We start from the raw sequence: 7,067 nt of genomic DNA, 5'->3' as shown, positions 1-7,067 counted from the left end.
TTTATTACTATTTTTAAGTTTCTTAAAATAAAATAGAAGATTTTTCCTTTAATATGATGTATCATATGTATCATTTTTAAGATGTTCACTATATGATTGGAGGGTTCCATCATTGGCAATGCGCGCGTCCGGTTAGACGTGTGAGTCACTGTACATATAATGGCGCTAAATCAACAAAAAACTTTCACAAGCTTCGAATGAAATGAAAATTGCAATATCCTTTACGAAATGAGCGAGCGAGTTTAATGGAGAGTTCTCCAATACATAATTGAATAATTCTATGTATGTATTAAGCTTGAGTTATATTTAGTTTTAAAAGTTTTGATTTAATTTAAGTTGTTCTCATTAAGCTAAGTTGAATTACTATTTCATTACCTATCAATTACTTTTTCAATTACTAAATTACTTTTTAATTTATTTGACAATTATCTTAATTATTTTTTCAATTATTTAATTACTTCGTAATCAATTTTTCTATTACCTTTTAATTACTTTTTCAATTACTGAACTAGTTCTTCAGTGACTTTTGAATAAATTTTTTTAATTACTTTTCAATTACTTTTTCATTTGGTTTATAATTATCTTTGAATTATTTTTCCAATTACTTCTGAATTACTTTTCCAATTACCTTCGAATTACTTTTTCAATTACTGAACTACATAGTTCTTCAGTGACTTTTGAATACATTTTTTAATTACTTTTCAATTACTTTTTCATTTGGTTTCTAGTTACTTTTATAATTATCTTTGACTTATTTTTCCAATTACTTTTTAATTACTTTTCCAATTACCTTTGAATTACTTTTTCCATTTCGTTTTAATTACTTCATTTCATTGCTTTTTCGATTATTGGACTAATTTTTCAGTTATTTTTGAATTTTATTTAATTACTTTTTAACTACTTTTATAATTACTTTTTAAATTACTTGCCCATTATTTTTTGCCACTTTTAGAATTATCTTTGAATTACTTTTTCAATTAACTTTAAATTATTTTTTCAATTACTTTTTAATTACTTTTCTAATTACCTTTGAATTACTTTTTCAATCACTGAATTAATTTTTAAATTACCTTGAAAGAACAAATTTTTTATTACTTTTTAATTACCTTTTGAATACTTTTCCAATTATCTTTGAATTATTTTTTCAATAACTTTTTAATTACTTTTCCAATTACCTTTTAATTGCCTTTCAAATACTTTTTCAATTACCTTTTAATTCCCACTGAATTAAGCAGAATTTTCAAAATTAAAAAAAAAAAATCACTCTAATTAATTGAAAAACTATTCTAAAATATAGTACCGAAGTTTCATTGGTTTACTTCGAATATTTTCGAAGAAATAGGCTTCATGCAGTGGCTTATAGTACCAAAACTTTGAGGCTCGTTTCCTCGAAACTAACTGTTTTTATCCGGCCGTCAAAATTGCGAGCGATTTACTTGAACTAAAGAGTATTTTATAGACGGTTTTATATTCAAGTGCGTGATAGAGCGCTTTTCCGAAAAAACGTTGTAGTAAAACTTTGTTCATAACTTTAAAACTATTTATTTATTCTTCAAAACCTATGTCGTCCCACTCAAAGTAATCCTCCTCTAATACACTTGTGCCAACCTTTTTTCCAATCCTCAAAGTCAATTTTCGGAAAAGCCTTCAATACGCGTAGCAATTCATCTTTAATGACTTCAATTAATTCAAAACGATTTCGTTGGAGCGGTCGTTTGAGTTTTCTAAATAGCTAGAAGTCACCCGGAGCTAAATCAGTCGAATACGTTGCTTGCGGCACGATATTAGTTGAAAATATAGTAAATATTAGTTTGAAAAAAACTCATTATCGTGGTGGAAAAATTAAGAGTTTCGGCCCACTTTTTACGAATAGCTTCGCGTAACACTCAAATAGTATTCTTTGTTGACTGTTTCCCAATCGAAAGGAATTTGGAGTGCACCATACTTCGATAATCGAAGAAAATTGTCAACATAGCCTTGATTTTTAATTGCTTTGACGTGGTTTTTCAGTTTCGTCTCACCCTTGCCCCGATATTCGGGTGATTGATCGCTTGTTTCCGTATCGTAAACAAGTCCAAATGTAATCTCCAGTAATAATAGTCAGAAATCATTGTTCCAGAGTCGTTAACGCGACGCTGTTTCCGAAAAAAATTAGTGATTTTGAAATCAATTGTGCTTTTACTTTTCTGAGGCCCAAAATGGCTTTCACTGATCCATCCGATATTCCAACGTTGCCAGATCTCTAACCCTAAATCGTCGATTCTCAAGCACTAATTGATTTATTTTATTGACGTGATGGCCGCTCTAGACGTGGTGCTTAATCTAAGGGTGGTATGAGCATCTTCTCAATTCCCACGACAGCCGGTTCTACGCACCGGAATTTACACGGATTTTATCCGGCCAGGTGCTGTTTTTTCGGCGATCTAACCCCGTTTGGATCGGTAAGTGTTAGTTTTTGTTAATCAGCGTCTTCTGGCCAACATGTGTTAAACATAGCTTACGCTAAATCAAGTTAAGATACAGCGACTGTGTGAGTTGTTTTGGCCAACTGTTTCGAGACTCGATGTTGAGGGACTGTATTGCCAGCTTATTCGAGAATCGAAGTTGTAGTTTTTCTTAAAGAATATTTTTAAATTGAAAAATTTAAATTTTGTTAGCATATTGCTAAAATTGGGACCTTAACTGGAAGATAAAATATTGATAAATAATTGTGAACCGATTTTCACTAAACCAAAACTGAATTAAGCGACTTTAACATATTTCCATAGATAGATAATATTAAAAATATTATAGATACAATTAAAAATATTTATAATTGGCTTTCAACTCTTTTAATGCAAAAAATATCGAAATTCCGTCAACTTCTTGAGCAACTTGGATAATTTCTGAATTTCGAAAAAAAAAACAAAATTTCAAAAATTTTCATTATTTACTTAATTTTCTTTAAAAGCGCACAATTAAAACTAAAACTATTTAAAATATGCAACAAATACTTTTGTGCAACGCGAACAAGCATGCGATCTTTGTTGTTGCACAAGCAGCTGCAAGTAGGCACCGAAATATTTTCGCACATTGCCATTGGCGCTGTTGGCGTTGTTTTTGTTTCAAAATGCATTTACAACGCTTATTTGCTGTATTTCACATTTTCAATTTTATTTTTCAATTTTATTCTTTGTTTTTCTTTCATTTATTTTTTTTATTTTATTTTATATTTTTTTTTGTTTTTTTTTTTTTTTGTTTTTTGCTTTTGCTTTTTATTAAAGATTTTACGCTCGTTAGACGTACGCCATTCGCCAACAGCGCCGGCAATTGCATTGCAAAACGCTCGAACCGTTCGACCAGTGAGAGGCAACAAAATTTCCTACATTTGAATTGCAACTGACGCGGCAGCGAGGCAGCGCGCCGAAAACGCCGCCCCAAAATGCAATGATGCGAAATTTTGGTAAACAAAATGCGGGCGGAAGGGGGAAAGCAAACACGAAGCGATTGCAGCGGGCAAATACGTACGGATTTTGCGCTTTTTCTATGAATGTATGTGTGCCTGAGTGTGTGAGCTTATGTTTGCCGAGTGTGTGTGTATATAAATGCTATAAGCCTGTTTGCTTTCATTGAAATACAAATAAATATTTAATATCAAAAAAAATGTTAGCATAAATTTATAAAAATGCTTTGGGGCAACAATGTTGTTAAGTGGTTTGAAATAATATATATCTTTTGTAAATAATTTAAAATGCCGAAAAAAATATTGAAAAAAGGTGTTTAAAAAAATATTATAAAATCACACTTAATTCATGAAATGCAAATATATATATTTTGGCACTGCATATTTATTTTGCATTTAATTCACATTTATATTTATAAGCTGATATTAAGTGCGCCACAAATTTGCAATACTCAGCAGGCAACATCGGAGACCCTATAAAGTATATATAGGTTAGTCGAAAAAGTCTTTTCGTATTTTAATCAAACTTCAACTTATTTTTTTTTATATTTATAATGAACTTTAATGAACATTGGTTGACCACTTTTGGCCACTTTTCCGCCAGAGACATTATTCCATCAGTGTAAAACTTTTCTGGTTTCTCGGCGAAAAACTGCGACTAGTAATTTTCTCACGCTGCTCTTGAAGCCAACGTTACTCCATTAAGGGTAGTTCTGCATTGACCGTAACAAATAATAGTCCGATGGTGCAAAATCAGGGCTATATGGTGAATGCATCAAAACTTCCCAGTCAATCTCTTCCAGTTTATGCCGACTCATCAAAGATGTATATGGCCTAGCGTTGTCCTGATGGAAGACGAAGCCCTTTCTGTTGATCAGTTCTGGCCGTTTTTTTTCCGATTGCTTGCTTCAATCTCATCAGTTGTTGTCAGTATAATGTAGAATCAATCGTTTGAAGAGGCTGGATCAGCTCATAGTGGATGTTTCCTTTGCAATCTCACCTAACACTCAGCATAACCTTTCAAGGCGTCAATACTGGCTTTGCGACCATTTGTTGAGCTTTACCACGCTTGAACTCTTGATATTTTTCATTATTATTGTCGTATTTGATCCACTTTTCGTCTACTGTTACCATTCGGTTCAGTAATGGTTCGATTTCATTTCGTTTCAACAAAGAATCGCAGATGTTAATTCGGTCCATTAAATTTTTCACAGGTTCATGTGGTACCCAAACATCTAGTTTCTTTTCGTAGTCAATCTTTTTTAAATGGTTCAGCACAGTTTGATGATGAATGTTAAGTTGCTTAGCGAGGTCATGACTGCTTATGTGATGGTCCTGGTCTATATTATCCATAATTTCATCGACTTTTTCAACGATAGGCCGACCAGAGCGGGGAGCAGCTTACACATCGAAATTGACAGAACGGAACGAACGATTGTTGTGCTACACAAATTGTGTGTGGAAACAAATATCTGGTTCCGAAACGTACAGAATGTTGGAAAACTGACTCTGATGATAATAGTTTGTCGCGAGCAGGTTGTTTTTGTTGCTGTTGTAGTGGCATAAAACATTCCTGAAGCAATTTCAAGGAATGTTGCCGAGTTGATAGTCCTTGATCGGGTAAAAATCCGGGTCCGTTCCGCTTGCTTAGACCCTACTGTTGTGGAAACAGGTCGCGAGCAAATGTTTCTGATAGGTACGAATTATTCAAAAAAGGTCGAGAACACGTTGACGATTAACCACGTCCAGTACGGTCCTCAACATCAACTGATGATCAAAACGTCAATATAATACAACAACTCAATAATTTTGCTTGAAAATCGACGTTTAACAATCAGAGAACTTACGGGCATCGTTGGAATATCGGAAGGAGCAGTGAAAACCATTTTGAAAGTTCATTTGGGACTCAGTAAGGTGAAAGTACAATTGGTTCCAAAATCACAAAATTTTTTCGAACAGCGTCGCTTTAACGTCTGTAAAACAATGCTTTCCGCCTAAAAGGATGTCATGAAATGCATTATTAATGGCGATGAGTCTTAGATCTATGCTTACGACCCGGAAACAAACGATCAATCGGCCGAATATCGTGGCAAAGGTGAGCCGAAGCCGAAAAAACCACGTCAAAGCAGATCAAAAATCAAGGTTATGTTGACAGTTTTCATCGATTATCGAGTTTTGGTGCAATCCGAGTACCTTTAGATCAGCCAAACTGTCAACAAGCCATGATTGTTCAGATCGGCCAAAGGTAGCATAAAGCTGTCATACAAACCGATCGATCAAACTCAAGTCTTTATACGGAAAACTTTTTTATTTGCTAAAATATTTTCACGAAATTCTGCACAGATCAATGTTCAAGACAATGCTACAATATCCGAAGAAATTTTTCAGATCGAATAACTATAGCATATAGCTGTCATACAAAGTGACCGATCAAACTCAAGTCTTTATATGGAAAACTTTTTTATTTGTTAAAATATTTTTATGAAATTCTGCACAGATCAATGTTCAAGACAATGCTACAATATCCGAAAAAATTTTGCAGATCGGACAACTATAGCATATAGCTGTCATACAAAGTGACCGAACAAACTCAAGTCTTTATATGGAAAACTTTTTACTTTAAAAAGATATTTACACAAAACTCAGCACGGATTATTACCCAAGAGAAATCTACAATCTCCGAATATATTGTACAGATCGGACAACTATAGCATATAGCTCCCATACAAACTGACGGCTCACAATCAAGATAAATATCTTCTTATACCCTTTAAAGCTATAAGAAATGCAACTGTGAAGGGTATTACACTTGCGGTGCAGCCGAAGTTAAAGTTTTTTTCATCTTTTACATTTATTTTGTGCATATGTGTATACACACATACATACATATATGAATTTATGAGTATTTGCATGTCCACCTGCACCACAAATCTCAACAACATGAATGACATTTAATCAACGAATTTTAATACTCAACAAACATTGTATGCTGTACATGTGTTATACACATATTTACATACATATATATACATAAATATGTACATCTATGGTATATATGTATAACAACTCACCTTATAGCATATGCATGAAAGAAACGCCTGCAAATATTTTTCCCATTTCTGAAAGCCAATGAATGATTCACTTATGCTTTTTATAAATAATTCTTATTTTCATAGGAACAGATTTCGATTTTGGTAAATTTGATCTCTAATAATTGATTTTTCAGGCTTTCACAATGCGAACACACACACATACACAGGTACACATACACATTGTATATGTTAACCAACTCATAGTGAGAATGCACTGCACATTGCCTTTGCTGTTTGCTTTAAGTGGCGTTGTTATTGTTATTGCTTTTATTGTTGTTGCTAATGTTGCTGTTGTTTTTGCCTTGCAATGAATGGCTATTTTTAAACGCTTCACTTGTACAATTTAATTAATGCCCATTTAATTGTCTTTGTGCCGCAAAAATATCCGCCAATCAGCGTTTGTGTTGCGGCTTTAATTGCAAATCTTGCAAGAAAAAAACTGTATTTTCTTAATTTTCAAATTTCCACACACATACATATGTAGCTATTGTTTTGTAGACAAAGTAGGCAGCTATTAGCAAAGCGCAAATGCA

This window comes from Bactrocera dorsalis, chromosome 3 (assembly GCF_023373825.1).
Source record: "Bactrocera dorsalis isolate Fly_Bdor chromosome 3, ASM2337382v1, whole genome shotgun sequence".
Classification (NCBI taxonomy): domain Eukaryota; kingdom Metazoa; phylum Arthropoda; class Insecta; order Diptera; family Tephritidae; genus Bactrocera; species Bactrocera dorsalis.
The sequence above is the reverse complement of the archived record's forward strand: the minus strand, read 5'-3'. Positions refer to the sequence as shown.